Raw genomic sequence first — 20,773 nt, 5'->3', positions numbered from 1 at the left:
AAGGCCTTGCCTCCCTGTTGATGCCTGTTGACTAATCAGGATCGTGGCTACTGAAAGTTGGGGTGGCTCTGGCAATTTCTTAAAATGAGACATGAGATTTGTCCCATTCATTGCCTCTTCCCTTTGCAAATGTAGCACGCAATGCACTAAATGTGCTTTTACTCACAGTAGAACATCTCTCAGAATTGGAGTCTGTCCTCTCAAACCCTGCTGCTGCTCTCCCAGCTGAGTTTATGGAATATTCGAAATCCTTTGTTGTCATTATCAACAATCTTCACTGCAGGAGATTTCATCTCAAAAACCCATTTTTATTGCTCATCCATCAGAAACCATTCCTCATGTGTTAGTTTTATCATGAGATGGCAGAAATTCAGTCCCAGCTTCAGGCTCCACTTCCAGTTCTCTTGGCATTTCCACCACATCTGCAGTTGCTTCCTCCACTGAAGTCTTGAACCTTCAGTTTGTAAGAAGCACAATACCTGCAAAACACAGTAAAGCAGAGTGCACTAGAACAAGGTGTGCCTACATTTCCAAGTACATTAGAGTTTTCTTCGCGTAATTGACATCCTTTTTGGTATTACTCATAACTTTCTTTCCATGTTAACTCTCCTAAGAGAACAGGTAACTGTGTTTATAGACTGAAAGAATGCAGAACGAGTTACTTTTATTTCTCCAGGGACTAGGATAGTGTTAACTCTGATAGTAGTTAGTAAAAAGTACACTTCAGAAAAATTGTGAGGATATATTATGCCTTAAAATCTCTTTGAACAGTTGGTGAAAACTAGATTTATTCTCCCATAGGAACTCAGTGGAATTCTGTTAAAGGATAAGTTTATCTGCTGTTATTAAGTTTTTATTTTTCCTGATGTAAACAGATTATTTTAAGGTAAAAATAAAATATTTTTATCAGTTTGAAGCCAGCTAAAATTACTGCTTTACAAAGTGTTGTAAAGTATGAATGCAATGCTTGATTTGACTCAAGTTAAATTCTTAGTTTGTCTTACATCAAGGATAATAGGTACATATTATATACAAATTTGTCAACATATGCATTGCTTTTCTGAAAAGACTCTGAACCCTTCTGGCTAATAGATTTGAAAGACTTAGGGCTAATAGATTTGAAAGACTTAGGGCTTTGCTTTGCTCATATTTTATTTTTGAATTGTTAGTCATGAATTTTTAGAGTGTATTTTCTCTTTATATAAGTCTTGCATAAAATGCATATTTTTGATAGTTACAGCACTTCCAATAACAGGGAGAAAATGAATTAAAAATTATGCTCATTTAATGTTCTGCTCTCCACCAAATTTGTCTAATTTAATCACTTATTATTTTGCTTGAGAATAACAATTTCTGAAATTTTTCTTCAGTACGTTAGGGTGAGATTTAGCTATTTCATAAGGCAAGAAATCAGTCTTGAATTTTGTTTTCCCTTTGGCAGTTCTTGGGCTCAAAATTCAAGATTGGTTTCTTAAACTGGAAAGTTTAAAAAAAAATGAGTAGTTCTTATTTTAGTTAAAGAATACATACTTTGTCTCTTTAAGTAGCAGTGTGAGGTGAGATATAGTAGTCTACATATGTTATGTTCATGTTTATACATATATTTTAAGTTTAAAAATTCAGTGCATTTCTTACCAGATAAAAATTCTTTTTTTTTTCCTTTTTGAAAAACTTTTATTAACATATATTATTTGCCCCAGGGGTACAGGTCTGTGAATCGTCAGGCTTACACACTGCACAGCACTCACCATAGCACATACCCTCCCCAATGTCCATAATCCAGCCACCCTCTCCATACTCCCCCTCCCCCCAGCTATTTCCCTGACAGAGTCTTAAGAAAAATTGGCCTTTCTTGAGAGGTGAAAAGTTTGGGGTGTAGGTAGGGAGAACCAGGTATTATACAAAACTTCTAAAAATATGTTGTTATATTTATGGTTATCAGTTCATATTTAGTCTTCCCAAGTTATTTGCAGTCAGATTAGGGTCCTCTGAAAATCTTACCCATGATTTAGCCAATCTGAATGCAAGCTGTCTTCAACTTAAAAAATAAATTATATTTCAAAACTTGATTCTGTAACTCCTGTGAAACATTTCCTGAAAGATAGTTTCTTAACTAAATAATGTTATTCATAGCAGGGTTCCATCTCTGGGTGCTGGGAGTCTGTTTTCCTTTCCTTTTAGAAAACACACTTTGGCTCCCAGGAAGGTAATTCATATGGAGACCAAATTTGTGGGTTTTCCTTTTATGAGGTCCTATAGACGTAGAGCTCTCTGTCTCCTGCCTTCCCAAGTCTTGGCCTTGGCAGTTGGCCTTGGGTGCTGATGACTAGTGTAGCTGCTGCCACAGAGCTCGCAGGATTTCTGGCATGAGTGCTGGGGTGGGGTAGAGGTAATGGGAGCAGCCTTCCGGAGGTCGTGGATTATTTTAAATCTGGACACCATTTGTAAAACTTTTATTTCCTGTTATTCACTTGAATTTTGCAGCACAAATAAAAGAACACATATAATTTTGATGTAGATTAATTTGTTAGAGATTTGGATACTGTATTATAATATTTAAAATCATGTAATACTTCATATGCCTGTGAGGATGACCCATAACCATGAGGATTCCAAGGCATATTATTTTCTATACGTGATGATTCAGATCGTTTTAATAGTCCTTAAATGTCCCCTGTGGGTACTCATTATCTTGCTTAATATTACAAAGTAAAAAAGACTTGAATTTTTTTTTTTAGAGCTGAAATTTAAGCTTTTATTAGAAAATCCCATCTTGTAGGATTTTATGCTAATATTTATCAAAAAAAAAATTAGGTGATGCTGATCTTCAAGTTGCTACCATAGATGTGGCTTCCCTAAAAGGTTTGACTTTTAACATATGTTACAGAAGATATCATTTATGATATTTTGATTCCCTTTATAAATGGTATTTATCAAGTCACTGAACACACAGTAGGTTGAGTCTCAACTGTACTTGTAATAGTACACAAACAAATGCAATCAATTATTTTAACTAGAGTAAAAGACAGCTGTCAATACTCTTGAAACTATTTCTGTAAAAGAGAAATTTATCACTGGGTTATGGAATTACTGTTATAAATTGTTTCAGTAGTGTGAAAGAAAAAGAGTAAAACTGTTGCCTTCCCTTATACCCCTGTGAAGTGTTAACCCAAGTTTCTCTTGAATAAACAGTAGGAAGTTGTGGTACACTTTTAAGAATGACTAAAATGTGTTTCTCAGGAAGAGCCAATTGCTGCTGGGATTGTGGGAAAGGGAGGGTGCCCAAACCCATCTACGCTCATCCAGCACCACTGGAGAAACATACACCTTAATGGAACTGTTGTTACCAGACTCTAGTCTTTTATCTAGTTTTGGGTATGTCTTGCTGGGACTCTGCCTGTCATTAGGAAGAAGAAATCCCTGTCCCAGTAATACTGCCTTTATTCCTTTAACACTTACACAAGGTCTTTTAACTTTGTGCGACTGAGTGATAAGAATAAACTCTGCCATCTTTGGTCTTTCATTACTATGTTCTGGGTCTACTTCAAGATCTATAAAATGCACACAAGACCCATTACATCAGACTCGTATTTAAAACACTCCAAAACCACAGTTAAATATATACAAATTAGTCAGAATCTGCACTTACTAATTTGTATGCAGAATTCAAGGAGTTAATAGGGAATCGTCAGCAAAATAGCATCTCACTCAAGAAATATTCTTAGGTCAAACATATTAAGACTACCTGAAAATGTTCACAGTGAGGATCCTAAGGCTCTGAGGTGAAAATCTTCCATTAGATTCACTGTATTCTGTATGTTTTAGAATGATTTTAATACTAGTTTTAGGGGGAAAATGGTATTTATGAGTAAAATTCAAGTAGTAGCACAAAATTTCATAGGACAAATTATCTCATTTTTATTGCAATCATTTTATATTGATCATAGTTGATATGCTTATTTAAATAAGCCTATGATGGACTATTTTTCCCTACTTCAGAATTACAGATTGAATTAGAAATTTGTTCAGAGTTGTTTGGTATCTGTTGACTCTTGGAAACTCCAGATTTTTTTTCTATTAGTTGTGTGAATGGCATATGGCAATATCAATTATTTTCACTTTATCTCAAATTTTTAATTGGTTTATAAAAAGATTAGCTTTATACTTTATTTAAAAAAATAGAATTTCTCAACTCCTTTTCATTTAAATTTTGAAAATAAAAGTAAGCAAAACTTTCTAGCTTAATTTTAGATCTCAACAGATTATTTTCTGACCCTGCAAGTATACAGTAGAAAATTCCTTCTCCTGCCCTAACAAATCCTTTCCCTACCTTTAATTTCTCACACTTATCATTTTCTAATGATCTTTCCGGTTAGCAAGGCTGCAATTATTTCAACTAATAAATAGTCTTCTCTGCTCAGAAAATAAACCATGAACTTAAAGGCATACCTCAGAGCCATATTCCCTCTGTCGCAAATTTATTTTTACCATTATTTTCCCATTTCTTTCTTGGAAATGCCTGCCATTTTTAGGCAACTTTTCTGACTAAGCTTGTATATATGCACCTTTCTAGGACTCCAATAAATTGCCGTTTGTCTCCGTGAACACCATCTGCTCTCAGCAGCAGTTCCCTTGAAACACTTACCATATTCGGAAAGTTTATGCTGTTTCTAGCTACCTAGTTTTTTTTGAAAGGTTTATTTTTCTCCCTTTCCTTTCTCACCTGCATTAACTTTACTTTTTTCCCACAAACTGGCTTTCTGTTATCTGTATTGAACATGTTGGCTGGCTTTTCTCTGCACCTGATGGTGTCTGGACTGAGCCACTCCCAAGCCTAGAGTAAGGTTTCAAGTGTCCCTGGACAAGACAGGGGGCCTCCCTGGGTGAGAAGAGATTCCAGGTTTATCTGCCCCCCTCAGTGACCCAGTCAAGGCCAGCTACCTGTCTCTTGCTCTGGAGCTTGGCTCTCTGCTACCTGGTTTCCAAGGGTCTCACTGAATTGAAACATTTCCATTAGAACTTGGAGTATTTCTGCCCTTACTGGCCCCAGCTGGTTGCCCAGTGCTTTCCTAGCATGCCTTCTCTGCCTCTCATTCTTCTCTTTTGGCTTCCTGACCATCTTCCTGTCTCAGCGCCTTCTCAGTACTGTATTTTAAAAAGTTATACTGCTGACCATATTCTTTAAAACATCATGAAATTTGCCTAGGTAGAAGTACATGTGCATACGCACATTTGCATTATGTTGTGTGTGGAAATATTTTATATTAATCTCTCTCTGCTGGAGAGTGCATATAGTATATATGTACTGTTTCAAACACTAGAAAGAGAATATTGGTGTAGATTTCAAAATTTATAGAGCAGGGGCACATGGCTGGTTCTGTAGATTATGCATCTACCTTTGGCTCAGATCATGGCCCCTGGGGTCCTCAGAGGAGCCCCGCATCGGTCTCCCTGCTCAGGAGGAGTCTGCTTCTTCCTCTTCCTCTGCCCTTCCCCCTCATTGCTTTTGCTCACTCTCACTCACTCTTTTTCCCAAATAAATAAAATCTTTATTAAAAAAATTTATAGGGGCGCCTGGGTGGCTCAGTGGATTAAGCCTCTGCCTTCAGCTCAGGTCATGATCTCAGGGTCCTGGGATTGAGCCCCGCATCGGGCTCTCTGCTCAGCAGGGAGCCTGCTTCCTCCTCTCTCTTTCTCTGCCTGCTTCTCTGCCTACTTGTGCTCTCTCTCTGTCAAATAAATAAATAAAATCTTTAAAAAAAATTTATATGGCAAGCAAGGGTTGATTGTATAGTTTTAATTGAGGACATATGTAGTGTCCTTGAAATCACGTCCGGACATCTAGCAGTCCTAGTTCTGAGACACTGAAATTAAACATAGGAATTTATCAGGTTGGTATCAGTTGACTGTCCCATTTCTCATCTGGCAGCAGTATAAGGCAGGAAGACATTTTTGAAACAAGGTGGATCTAAATGACTTCTATCCCCTTCTTGCCTTGTCGGTTACAACTGAAGAAATGCCCTTCCTTCCTCAACTTCTTCACCGACTTTCATCACTGAAATCTTTTTTCCCCACAAACTGCACTGGAACTACTTCTGACCACTAAACAATGTCCTATTTGCTTTGATATCTATGCCATTTGCCTTGTTTTAAAAGCCTTTTTCATCTCTTCTCAGATCTTTTCCAAAAGGGAAAGCCTAACTTATAAAACTTTTAAGAAAAGCTTCTGTAATTGCTTTTATGAACATCAGGGAAATTTTGATGTTAACAGTTGTCTTTAATAAGTACAGCTTTTGCACCCTTAGAAGACAAAAAATTGAGCGTTAAAGCCAGTAGTAAATATGAGTAGCTTTTTCATTTGAAGGACTGCCACATCTCACTGAAAGCAAGCAAAGAGTGGTATGTTTACTTACATAATGCCATGGGTATTTACACACACACACACACACACACACACACACACACAAACACACCCAGGACTTAACAATAGAAGTATGTATCTAAATCCTGTTTATGATTCAGTACTCTTGGGAGTACTTTTTTGAATCTTTGTCGGACATAGAAGTGACATCTGGTTAACTGAATCTAGAACTGTCATTTGGTTTTTCTTGCCTTGATATTTTAAGAGACTTCATTTATTTTTTAAGGGAGGAACATAATATGAAACTATTTCGGAAGTTAATACACACAGACATATATATATTAATATCTGTGTATTTTCCAGTGGAGATTTGTCTGCACCACCAGGCCTTCCACTTCCATTCTGGCACAAGAATATGACCTCCGAATGTCAGGGATTTTAGTGTGTTTTGTTAGCTGATATGTGTCAAAGGCAGAACAGTGTCTGGCATGTCCTAGGTACTCAGTAATGGAGTTGAATAAATGAAAAGAGGGGGGAAAACAAACTTGGAGAGATACTTGAAGGTAACGATCCCTATTCCTTAGTACCAGAATAGCCCAAGAGATTGGGTGAAGAAGGTGGTCCAAGTGAGCCTAGCTAGAACAGTGGGCTCTGATTAGCTCTTCTGTCTTCTACTCCCAACTACTGGCCCTTTTAATTTAAATTAAGTATTTAAATAATGTTAATATCTGCTCTAATAAGGACCAGATATACCCACATCCCTGATTTTAGTTGTAGCTTTTTTTTTCTCAAAACCAAAGTATGCATGAGAGTAGAGTTGGGACAAGAGGAAGGGGGACAGAGATAGGAAGAGAAAGAGGTAGAGAAAAGGTAGAAGAGGCAGAATATTTGGGGGATTTTTTTTTCCTTGATTTTTCCTTAAGTGTAGGGTAGGGTGCAAAATATCTGGGAAAGGTGGTAGCTAATGAAATAAATACAGCATTTTTATGTGCCCCTCAAGTTGGCCACATAGAATGTCAATAATTCAGTGGCTGTGTGTTAGCACATATGTGTGCAAATAATCTTAGCTAACCAAAGAATAGCCAGCCTGCAACCTTGGGCTTCAAATATTTTTAGAGGGAGGAAATCAAAGAAACAGCCCCAAACTTCAAACCCTAAGAAAAACAAAGACCCAAAAAAAGTAGTCAGGATTCTGTCATTGTTTTGTTCACGCCAAGTCAGGAAATGAGCATACAGTTTGGTTTATTAAAGTTATTTAAAAAATAGCCTTTTCACTTAAAAGTAAAAGTAATCAAATTGATCAGAAAAAAAATGAAGAAAAATATATAACAACAGATTTTTAAATCTTAACCAAAATTGGTAGAAGGGAGAATATAGTGACAGAAAGGAATTTAGCAGGCTGGGGTGGGGATAACTAGTATTTAACTTCACCCCAGTACTTTCGTGTGTTACCTTGAAGGCCTAGAGCTGCCATACTTAGTAGAGTCCTATTACCCACGTGGTAGTAAATGATCATTTTACTGAATTTCAAAGGCTATTCTATTCTATGTTTTTATTAAAGCCAGAGGCTATACATGGATCCATTACATAATAAATTCCTGATTTTTCAGGTCAAAAATGGTTGAAAAACACCTATTTCATATGACTGAATCCTACAAATTGTGCTTGAGTGGGAGAATTTTTGAAAGGGAGTTAGTTCTGTGGGGAGTAGAGGCAACTCTTGGAATTTAACAGCATTGATTCGTCAGTCCTGAAGGGTGTGGGGACAAGGTAGGAAAGGTGTCTCTGAATTTCTCTGCAGATTCAGTCATCTAAACCTTCTGACTAGTGCTCTTTGGTTTCTCCCACCTAAAGCCTCTGCTATTTTCTTTTCTTTTCTTTTCTTTTCTTTTTTTTTAAGATTTTGTTTATTTATTTGACAGACAGAGATCACAAGCAGGCAGAGAGGCAGGCAGAGAGGGAAGCAGGCTCCCTGCTGAGCAGAGAGCCCAGCGAGGGGCTCCATCCCAGGACCCTTGGATCATGACCTGAGCCGAAGGCAGAGGCTTTAACCCACTGAGCCACCCAGGTGCCCACCCCCTTTTGAAGATTTTATTTATTTATTTGAGACAGAAAGAGTAAGAGAGAGAGTACAAGCATGGGGAGGGTGCAGAGGGAGAGAGATAAGCAAACTCCCCACTGAGCAGGGAGCCCAACAAGGAGCTCAATACCAGGATCCTGGGATCATGACCCAAGCTGAAGCGGACGCTTAACCAACTGAGCCACCTAGGCACCCCACCTCTGCTATTTTCTTCCCAGAAAATTCTTAATGAAAAATACCTGAACGGCAGCACATAGCGACACTGCAGAAGATTTTTGCATGTGTGTGTATATGTGTCTCCTCTTCAGTGTGTGTGTGTGTGTGTGTTTGTGTGTGTCTTATTTTCAGAGCTTACCAGTGAGGCTGGTCTTTCCCCTGAGTAGCATTTTGCAGTGCTGACTGAATCAGGTCTTTTGATGCCTGCCAACAGCATCCAGGTACAAGTCATGCTGCCTTTTAGCACAATAAGGACAAAAGTTGCTTTTTTCGTATGTGTGGTTATACTGTAGGCTTCCATAAAGAAAACCCCTGATGACTAGAAGAGTTCATTAGTGTTTTGAATGTTATGTTATAAGCTAATGTGTGTATAAGAAAGATTTTTTTTTTTTCTGATAGAATCCTTATATTTTCACTGAAAGATCCATCTCAGAGTATTGAGCTGACCTGGAAGCAATAATGTTATTTCAAAATTATAGAATGAACTCTAAGAAAGTAAGTTTATTACTCAGGAACTTTTTTCCAATTTTTTCTAACTCTCCATTGATTTCTCACTTATTATTGAAAACTGAAATGTTAAAGAATGAATTTATTTAATTCCATTAATTATAACCCCTCTTTAGGACTTTGATATCTATCAGATGAAGCTGCTAATTTTAATATTTTGAGGGGTGCCAACTCTACTCAAAGTCAGATATTGAGTAGATTTAAAGTAAATATGGCAGGATGTCGTGTCAGCAAAAATACTGTCATATTGTCATTTATAGATTTTTGAGTGAGCTTCTATAAACCTATCACATGTACATTCATGAAATAATGAGGGATATCCCTTTATCCTATGTGAAGAAACTTAGGATGAGGCAGATAGAATAGGAGGTTGCAAGTTCTTACAAAAGCCCCGGTAATCTCCTGTCCAAGTCTTGAATAGCACCAGCGCAGTGGAATTGAGCTGGTGAATCAGACGGTGATACCAGTGACAAGGAAAATGATAATTTCCAGGATGTAAGAAAAAACACTCAGGGAAAAAGCAGTTTGGAGCTTTGACTCATTAATTAAATGTATAGAAAGACGCCATCTTCTACTGCACAGAAAGGCCATGGTGAAGCATGTTGTGCATCAACTTTTTTGAAAACATGGTAAACAGAACACACTTTGACCAGTCATTTCTAAATAACTCAGGTTCAAGGTCCATAGCTAGGTTCAGTACTCATTAGTACTCAGTGTCTCGTGCCATCTGTATCAATATCTAAGTCTGCATCTTAACATAAGGATAGTTAACATTCAGGGTAAAAAGTTAAATCATGTGTACTATATATAGTATGTTTTCGAAAGCAAAGTTACTGTAATTAAAAACACTCAAGCAAGGGTTTTGTAGTAGTCTCTTTAAAACATGCTTTATATGCTCAAGCAAGCATTTAGAGGTAATCTCCTTAAAACATACTTCATAAAATACTGACCCACAGATGATGTGATAAGTTTCTTATTTCTTTCCAGAGGATTCTAGATAGCTAACTTATGATGTATAATACATTCACATATGCCAGTGATCACAGAAGCAAAATAAAATATGTAAGCACATTTTTTAGCCCATGTCTTAGCAGCCAGTGATTGACATGTACATGCTTAACAAATATTTCTGGATATAATTTGATGTTAGGTCTTTTTAGAGACTCTGCATATGCTTAAGTGTATTGTACTACCAGGTATAGTTTTATAAGAAGGGGATTTCCCTGAATTTAGAAACTTCTTAATAGAAATCTGTGGAATGCTTTTCACATCATTATGGCTTATATATGTGTTTTCTGTATGCATAAAATTAATCATCCCTAAAGTCAATGTTGTCAACCATGATAACATCCCAGGGGTCAACCTTAAGTCTTAACTCTCTTGGTGGCATTTGATGCTGTTGACCTTCCACTGAAGCGCTCCTCCCTTTCTTGCTAAGTCTGGGTTATCTTGCCTTCTTGCCCCGCCCCCCCACACTCCCTGGGTACCCCCTACCCCGCCTCAGGTTTATTTATTGAGTTTGACTGACTAACCAGAAATGTTTGTTTTCTGTAGATTTCCACTTGTGATCTTTTCTCCTCATTTCAACTTCTCCCTGGGTGAATTCATTCATTGTTCTGTGAATAAAATCTAGAGTCCTTGCTGTCCAAGAATAACCTATCTTGGGGCAACTGGATGGCTCAGTGGGTTAAGCATCTGCCTTCAGCTCAGGTCATGATCTCAGAGTCCTGGAATCAAGTCTCACGTTGGGCTCCCTGCTCAACGGGCTCCCTCTGCTGTTGCCCTGCTTGTGCTCCTTGCTCACTTGCTCTCTGTCAAATAAATCTTTCAAGTTATGTTCCACCCTTGCTTTTGTCGAATGGGCTTTTTGTGCTTGTACTATCTATTGGTTCTTTCTTTTCTTCCAGTTCATCCGGTCTTTTTGCTTTCATTGTCTGTATTGTACACATTGAAAATCATAATCAAGTCACTTTTATTATGACCCTTAACATGGTAGATTTTTGTATCCACCTCCATTTTCCAGGCCATATTTTCAGTTGTCTACCAGATATTTCCACTCAGTATCCTACAGTCATCCTAACTAGTTAATCTAGTGTGAGAGACCCTCCATGATTTGGGCCATTTTTCACACTTTTCTCTAGAATGTGTTCCTTGAGTTTGGAGCCTAGTACATTTTGGCATTGTCTGGACGTTTTACTAGGTGCAGCTCATTTTTGAATTTGGATTTATTTTTAAGCCATGGATGACTCTTATCATGTAAGACTAATATTTAGCAATCTCTAGGTCTTATCTACCCTACTCAATTTTAAACTTATTGAGAGTAGAAGCCATTTGTAATCTTTATATTCTCAGAAGGATTTTCACATAGCTTGTATTTAGTAAAATCATTTGATTAAAATGATTCATTAATAATATGGTGGCCTATAATTACATTTGACTGTTTTCTTTGCTTTGTTAAAAAATACATTTTAATCTAGATTTAAATATTTTTGTCTATTTTCCAAAAATAGGTTTTGCATATTTTGATGAAATGCTAATTTGTCTAGTTATAGTTTAAGGAGAAAAAGTTACTCAAATGCCCTCCTAATATAGATCCTTATTTCCAAAATGAAGTTCCACCCATAGTAGTGTGGGCTTCAGTTTGCTGTGATCCAAAATACTTCTACCTTTTTTTCTTTTAGGTCTATGTCAAGATATTTTTCTGCGCTGGTGAAGCTATGCATCCTTAATATGATTTTAAGTCTTTTGTGGGCAAATTTCCTTCATTTAAATGAAATTTAGAGTGTAGAAAATACATATCTCATTAAACAGAGCCACTCTAATATTATTAATGGTATAAGCTATTGTGAAAACAAACAAAAAAGTCAATTGGGAAAGATTGATCAACCATAGCTGTGCTTTAAATTTTCATTTTCCAAGCTAATTATATCCTTGAATTTTCTGTGTGGGTAACTTTATAACCTTCACACAGAGATTATAAGATATGATACCAATTTTTTAAATTCCTATCCGTGGCACACCATGAATTGTGACTTTGGAGGATGAACCCTGTTTAGTGATGAATTACCCCTCCAAAATTAATGATTCATTTATCACCAAAGATAACACCATAAAGGAAAATAAACCACAAGAATCACTCCCAAATATTCCTGCTAGCTAATGAAGAAACTAGAATGAGATACCTCAGGTAAAATATCATGATTCAAAATGTGTGCTTATCAAAGCAAGAAGAAATAGCAAAAAAGGTTTTGTGTTGGTTTTTTTTTTTTTTAATATTTTATGTATGGGTGAAAATAGTGTTTTAGTAAACCAGTTGTTAAAGGTTGATTTATGTTCTTGAAAGGTTTTTTTTTTTAAGTGTTCTCCAGAAACTTATGTTTCTTAGATTCAGTGTTCTTTATAAAAAATTTATTTGAATCTCTGATGCTTATTCTAATACTCTAATGTGGCTGTTCCCAACTTGCACATCACAGACATGAGAGGAACGAGAATGCTTACAAGAAGTACTTAAATCCATATGCACACAAAACACTGCTTATGCATACACAATATGGCTATTGTAGTACCACTATTTTATAGTATATTTTTAAAAACCTTTTCTTTTGTTGCTTCCCAATGTTATACCTGCTTATATAAATTAAAATCAGTACAGAAAAACATAATAGAGAAAAGTGGAATTATCTGTAGTTTAACTACTATGGCAATCAGTTACAGATTGTATATCCTACAGTAACACTGATTAATCATCACCAGAATTTAAATAACACCGAAAATGTTTCTGTTCTTAGAGGTCTTACATATATTGAGTAATTTAACATAGAAGCTTTGTTATCACTACTTTATGGATGAAGAAACTGGCCTGGAAAGGTTAAGTGAGCCTGATATAGATCACTCCCCATTTATCCTGAATAAACTATCATTTAATTAATTGTTATTACATTATTTACAAAAATAGCATATAACGTACCAATTTTATCCTACCTCTGGGATCCAAAACAATCTCTCTACCCTCCCACTTGCCCTTCATCCCTATCTTATATATTAATAGCACGGCCATCCAATTATTCTGCAAATCTGTCAGTACTATCTACTTTAAAAAAAAAAAAAAAAGCCCTTTTTCACTGTCTTTACTACTTTAAGCTTGATTGTGGAACCCAGTATCCTGCCCTGGCTGGGGCATTACTGGAGTCTCCTTTACTGTCCTCCGTGATTTAAAAACCACCCACTCCTCTGGTCCATTCATGCAATAGCCGCAGTAAGGTGTTTAAGTGTCAATCAGATCTTCTTCCTCTCTTGCTTAAAACATATCAGTATTTACGTCACTGCTGATGGCACTCAGGACAGTGTTCTCACTCCTTTCCATAGCCTTTGAGGCCCATGTGGTCCTTCTCTGCCCTCTTTTTGGGCCTTACATCCCATCTCCCATTGCCCCTTCCTCCTTGTTGCCTGCCCTTCAGCCACAATGCCCTCCTTTCTGTCTGTGGAAAATGTCACATTCATTCCTGTCTCGGGGACTTTGCACTTATTTGTCCTGTTGTTTGGCATTTTTCCCATAACTGGCTACTTTGTCATTTCAGTGTCCCCAAAGATGTCTTCTCAGTCTACCTTTCTAAAGAATCCTGTGCTCAACCATAAGAGACTCTTAATCTCAGGAAACAAACAGAGGGCTGCTGGGGTGGGGAGGGAGGGATAGGGTGGCTCATGATGGACGCTGGGGAGGGTGTGTGCTGTGGTGAGTGCTGTGAATTGTGTAAGACTGATGATTCACAGACCTGTACCCCTGGGGCTAATAATACATTATGTGTTAATTAAAAAAAAAAAATCCTATGCTCCACCACCCCATCCAATCTCAATCTGTCATTTTCTTTATAGCACTTATCACCATCTGCAATTGTTCGTTTACCTCTGTATTTTTTCTCTTATTACAATAGAAACTGCACAGCAATAGGAACCTTCTCTCTTGTCACAGTGGTGCCTATGGTAGGCCTTCCGTGGAACGCTTAATTACCGAGTGATTTAAACACACCAGCAATGTTCAGATACAAGGATGCTTATTGAATGTTGTTTTGTTCCTGAAAATTCTCACCCCGCTGAAGGTAGCTGACTGAACACTAGAGTTGATTACATGTGGAAAAGATCTTTTTAGCAGCTAGTGGTCCTGGTGGAAGCATAGATCTGATTAAGTGACAGTACAAAAGATGGGTTTGTTTAATTCACATTGAGTCCATTTAAGAAACAAGAAAGTATTTTCATATGAAGAAATTTCAGTACACTGAATAGTGGATTAATCACTACTGTGTTGTCCTATAATTATTAAAAAGATGGGGAAAGATAGTTTTACATATGGTAAATTTTACATTTGGTAAAAATTTACATATGGTAATTCTCAGTGAGCTGGTTTCTCCAGTCATGTTTTTTTTGTTTTGTTTTGTTTTGCTTTCCAGTCATGTTTTGATCACTAAAAATCATATTTTCTTACATAGCTTCTTTATTGCTTTTTCCTAAACATCCCACCATTTCAGGGAATGTTTTTGATGATTGGCTTGTGACCCTTCCAAATGTCACCAAAATCGGCGTGCATCTTGAACCTTTGATTATTGTCTTTAATCTCTTCACTGGGTCATTAGAATTACTATTTTTGATACTAAAATAGCTGCATCTTACTTGTATTTCCTTGAAAGAGACACTGTCTTTACAAATTGATATATAATGTTCATAGATTTCTGCTTTATAGTATTTTAACATTTGTACTAATTCCTATGAACTAACTCCCTTTGTCTGTTGATTACGAACTTCTTTTTGTGAACAACGTTTCTTTGATTACCGAGACCAAAAATTATCAGTTTGGGTAGTTTTCCCCAATTTGTCAATATTAAAATGGCTTTTAGGGGGTAGAGTACCATCGTAATGCATGCATTTATAAAGGAATTTTAAACAAAATCAGCAGAGATGCAATCATGTAGATGTAAGAGACTTTTAAGGCCATGGTTAGCTGTTCTAGAAAGAGTCCATTTTTACATGGAGATGTTTTTATGCTTGATCTAGAGCAAATGATGGTTATTTGTGGTGCATAATGCATTGTCTTTAATTGGAGCTTGAAATTTGATTTGTATAAAACTCGATCAGGACAGGCGGGCTGTCACATTTATCATTTGTATCCACCTTTGTCTTAAAAGAATATCTTGGAAAAACTCTTAGAGATTCCCTGTTTAACTTGTTATGATGAGAATTATGGTCCAGAGAGGAGAGGTGGTTTTGCTCAGGTTTGACCGGGGAACAGCTGGGTGAGAACTGGAGCCTGAGCCTCCCTGCCTTTGCCCCGCATATTTGGCCCTGCAGTCTGGGTCTCACAACCACTGCAGCTGCCTAGGAAATAGACTGTGCTATCAAGTAGAATTCTGACCTACACAATCACTCAAATAAGCTTTGTATTTTGATAACACTCAGTGTCAAAGAAGTGAGTTCATGGGGCACCTGGGTGGCTCAGTGGTTTAAGACCTCTGCCTTCAGCTCAGGTCATGGTCCCAGGGTTCTGGGATCAAGCCCCGTATTGGGAATCTCTGCTCGGCGGGGAGCTTGCTTCCTCCTCTCTCTCCCTCTCTCTCTCTCTCTCTCTGCCTGCCTCTCTGCCTACTTGTGATCTCTGTCAAATAAATAAGTAAAATCTTTAAAAAACAAACAAAAAGAAGAAGTGAATTCACAGTCTGCCCCTCTGTCCTTCTCTTCCTGCTTCTCTTTTCTCCCCTTTTCTTTCTCTACCTACCCCCTTCTAAAATGTACTGATGTGTTGCTTGAAACTACATATATAACTCCCCCAAATGTGCCATGTTTCAGTTTCAAAGATAAAGTGTCAGTAGGGAACAGCGTTTTCCTGACCCATCCACTCTATGTGGCCTGTCTTCTGTGTTAATAATGCATATGTTTGTGAGACAGCTGGCTGAGCTTTTGACAGTAGTCTGTGTCCCTGGATGTTTTCCCCCCTCTTTCCCTCTGTGCAAAGCTAAATGAACCGCATGGGAATTGAACCTATAACCTTGGCCTCATTAATTTACCTTCTGTACGATCGCCTCTTGGAAATTTATGTTCTACTGTAATGAGAGGAGGAGTGCGATTTCATTCATTCAATAAATAGTAGCACCCCACACTAATGGCAGCAGAGAGCACAGAGATGTGCAGGGCAAGGTTTTTGCCCTCAAGGGGTTAGGATAAGTGCACAGGTCACTAATGTAAGGCCAGAAATGAGGACTGCAATGGTGGGGGGTGGAGGGAGTCAGCCAAGTGCTGAGTGACTCAGGAGGAGGGCGAGGGGTGCTTGCAGCTGGGAGAACACCAAGGTGCCGGAAGGATGGATGCATTGCCAGGAGTGGGAGCAGGGCAGGAAAGCTGGGTTGTGCAGGTGCAGGTGTGCACACCAGTAGGGGTGTCAGCATGTGGCCAGCACAAGGCTGGGCACATGAGAGGGCCTGCAGGGAAGGTTGGGAGGAGGAAGAGGACTTAGCTGTCCTACTGAGGTCATCATTCGTGGTGTGGGGGACAGGGGATGGAAGTCATACAATCAGAACTCTCCAACGGGAAAAATCATTTCTCCACTACTGGAGGAGGAGGTGGAGGGAGGAGACGCCGGTGTCAGGGAGGAACCCTTCAAAAGTGAGTGACAAGGGCCTGGTACCATGTTTACCTCAGGTGGTGAGGCCAAGGAACAGCCCTGGTAACTGTTAGATTTGACAATTAGGGAGGTTCGCCCTGGCAGGCTCGCCGACGGCAGGACCCTTCCAGAAACCCACAGAATGCAGAGGCAGAGATGTTAGGGAAAGGAAGTAAAAATAGGCAGTTGGACATGGGGAGCGGCTGGAGCCAGATACGAAGATTTGGGATGTCATTCACCAAGAGAGCTGTGGGAGCCAGGAGAGTGAATGAGATCATTAAGGGATAAAGTACAGCAATAAGAAAAAAAGATGGCCAAAGGTCGAGCTCTGAAGAAACGCTGCATTGATGTCTAGAAAATGAGGAGGCTGAAAAATAGAGGAGGCGTGTTAAGGAGAATGGGCTCAGTACAGTGTGACAGAAACCCAAGAGGCAGAGGGATGCAAGAGGCGTGCAGAGGCAGATTTGCTCTTGTGTCATTGAAAGATGGTGGTGAATAGGAGGGAAAAATAATTCATGTTTGCTTTAATTTTGTAATTAAAGAAAACTGTTTTAATTTGGATTTCATGGCGTGTCTTTTTAATGCTAGACTTTCTTTTCAACTTAATTTGGTTCCACTGCCTACTGTGACATTTGGATGAAGCCCTGAAGGAGGTGGGGGAGGGGACTCTGTCGATATCTAGGTGAAGAGGAGACAGAAAGCTCAAAGGCCCTGAGGTGGAAGCACACCTGGTGGACATCAGAGCTAGTGGGGAGGCCAGTGTTGTTGGAGTGGTGTAGGCAAGCAGGAGAGGTTAGAGAAGTCTGGGAGGCCAGATTCTGGCCCTGTGGTCACATGGGTAAACTGAGTTTTCCTTTGAGTGTGAGGGAAAGGGCCCAGATGGTTTTGAGCAAAGTAGTGAATAAGGATCATTCTGGATACAGGGGAAGGAAGGGGGCAAGGAGAAACAGGATCAGCTAGAAGTTTTCTGCAAATCCTAAGGAAGACCTGTTGATGGCTTGGGCTAGTGGTCCCAGAGGAGGTATGGGAATTGAGGAGAACCTGAAGGCAAAGTGAATAGAATTTAACAGATTGGAGAAAAAGTAGAGTCAGAGATGAGTCCAAGTCGCTGCATTAGTTTGCCCCAGGGCTGCAGCAACAGAAGACCACAGCCTTAAAGAGCAGAAATGTACTGTCTCAGGGATCTGAGGGCCCAACGCCCGAGATGAGCGTGTCGGCCGGGTTATTCCTTTCTGAAGGCTGTGAGCAAGAATCTGTCCCATACCTGTCTTCTAGATTCTGGTGGTTTTCTGGCAATCTTTGGTGTTATTTGGCTTGTAAAAGCATCACTGCCTTTATCTTCGCAGGGCATTCTGTGTGTCTGTGTGTGTGTGCGTGTGCGTGTGCGTGTGCGCGCGCGCTACTTTCCGCTTTTTAACAAGACCACCAATCATATCGGATAAGGGGCCCACCCTGCTCCAGAATCCTTTCATCTTAACTAATTGTATCAGCTGTGACACTATTCCCAAGAAAAGGTCACACTCTGAGGTCTAGGGGCTAGGACTTCAACACAGGAATTTTGGAGATGACACAGTTCAGCCCAAATAGTTGCCATTAACTGAAAGGACAAAGTTTGTCTGTAGGAGGAGCAGGGAGAAAATCAGCAAACTTACGGACGCGCTAAGTTTGAGGTGCACATCAGACAATCGGATGGACACGTCAGGCAGTTAGATAAATGGGTCGGAAATTCCTGAGAGGTGTCTGGGCTGGAGATAAATATTTGGAAGGCCTGGTCATATGGATGATATTTAAAGCCAAGAAACTAGGCAAGATCACAGAGAAAGTAAATTTGGATAGAAGAGAGTTAGAAAGAACGAAGTCAAGAGATTATGAAGTTTGGGGACCAAGACAAGCCCCATGAATGATAGCAGTTGTGAAAAAGCAGTTACATGTTAATGATGATTGTAAGTTACATTCTAATTGTTTAAGGAGTCGAGGTATTTCCCTGTGAAGTGTAAGACAGTCAGACAGAGTGTGGATCCAGTTTCACTGGCTAATATGCTGAAGAAGTTCCTGATGCGGAAATGGAATGTTTTGAATGCCATAAAGAAGTCAAAGGACACTAATAAAAATAACAAAGAGCACTCTTCTCAGAAGGAGAAACAACTTTGGAGAACATTGTTTCAGTCCTTGATTTAAGAAGACCTTTTCTAGAAAGTCAGTCATGCTGTAGTTCTCCAACAGCTGAATATTTTGTTTCTTCTCCTGTTTTTTGGTGAGAGCACAGTTAAAATAGTTCAAACTTTTTTTTTTTTTTAATTACCAGGTCAGAACTATTATTATACTTTAGCTAATTGGGAAAACAGAAAAAGCATCAGTGTAATGTAACCATTCTAGCCTTTTACTATGTTTTCTTTGAGGTTTTTTTTTTTTTTTTAAGATTTTATTTATTTACCCGATAGAGAAAGAGAGATCACAGGTAGGCAGAGAGAGGGGGGGAAGCAGGCTCCCCGCCTAGCAGAGAGCCCACCATGGGGCTCGAGCCTAGGACCCTGGGATCATGACCAGAGACGAAGGCAGAGGCCCAACCCCCTGAGCCACCCAGGCGCCCCTTTTTTTGAGTCTTTTCCCCACATTGCTGCTGTTTTACATGGAGACAGATGTGACAGCAAGGTGATGGTGGTGACATACAAGAAGTCTGTTCAGCTTTCCAAACAGGTCCAGCTGGCATTTCTCCGAGCCGTTGCCCTTTCTGCTTCCCCTGCCCCTTTTCTTGGTCTGGCTCTCATCCAGTTCTTCCAAATTCAGTTCAGTGGTCACCTTTCAGGAACTGTTCCCCAGCTGGCATTCTCCTCCCCTTCCCAGTCTGTGCCACCGTACTACCCTGCACTGTAGCACTCACCATAATAGTTCGTGTCCCCACTAACTGAAGGACTGAGACTGGGTTGGGTATTTATTTCCTCAGTACCTTGCATGGGACCTGCAGGTAGGTATTCGATAAATGCATGAGGACAAGGAATGAGTAACATCACCTTCTTTGCCGGCTCACAGCACATCTGTTCCCGAACTGGAATTCATTTAAACAGTTTTGTTCAAACTGTGCCATTAGCTAGCAGTGTAATATATTTCATAATATATATGAGAAGATTCCCCTTCAGAAGTATTCATATAGATTTTTGCTTAAAGGGTTCAATTGGTCCCTAAAAACTGATACCCAGAACCCTTCAGTTTCTTACCAGAAAGATACCTGAGATACTTAATATGTATGGCTTTTTTTTTTTTTTTTGAAGTATTGACTGTGTCCCTTCAAATTAGTAAGCAGGATGTAGTGATTCGAACATATTGAAGGTAACATGAAAAAATGCAGAAGCTTGATGGGATAAAATTGCTGGCAGTTGAGGCAAGAATTTTTAAATTTTAATTAGTAGATTGTTTTGGAAATGGGAGAGTTGTTTTTTTGTTTTTTTTTTTTTTTTTTAATCTGGCATAACTGAGATAGATAATCTGAGTCTGGGTGAAAAGAGTACAGTACTGTATTAGTTCTTTGATACCAAAAATACTTCCTGATGACTCGGCTCAGGATTCTTCTCTTCCCTGCCACCTAGAATGCAAACAATATTTTCTGGTCAGTTTTCCCCAAAATAGGGGGAGGGGCCCTCAACGCTTGGTGGCTCAGTCGGTTAAGTGTCTGCCCTCAGTTCCGCTCATGATCTCAGGGTCCTGGGATTGAGTCCCACCTAGGGCTTTCTGCTCAGCAGGGAGCTTGTTCTCCCTCTGCCCCGCTCCCTGCTTGTGTTCTCTCCCTCTGTCTCTGTCAAATAAATAAATAAAATCTTTAAAAAATTATAATAATAACTGTCAATTCTCCTGAACCTTAAAAAAAAAGTAGGGGAAAATGTGTACATGTGATTTTTATTTCTTGGTGCTGAGAAAAGGTTTTGCTTTGCTCTCCAGAATTCTGGATAACATTCCTCCACAGATAGGG

General features: G+C 39.0%; 1 protein-coding gene across 4 annotated transcripts in view; it reads left to right on the top strand.

Moving 5' to 3' along the window:
* NR3C2 (nuclear receptor subfamily 3 group C member 2) overlaps positions 1-20,773 on the top strand; it is a 336,934-nt gene that overhangs the window by 148,084 nt on the left and 168,077 nt on the right. The gene's annotated exons all lie outside the window — the stretch shown is intronic.

Source organism: Mustela erminea, chromosome 2, assembly GCF_009829155.1.
Source record: "Mustela erminea isolate mMusErm1 chromosome 2, mMusErm1.Pri, whole genome shotgun sequence".
Classification (NCBI taxonomy): domain Eukaryota; kingdom Metazoa; phylum Chordata; class Mammalia; order Carnivora; family Mustelidae; genus Mustela; species Mustela erminea.
This window is presented reverse-complemented; position numbering and strand designations above follow the sequence as displayed.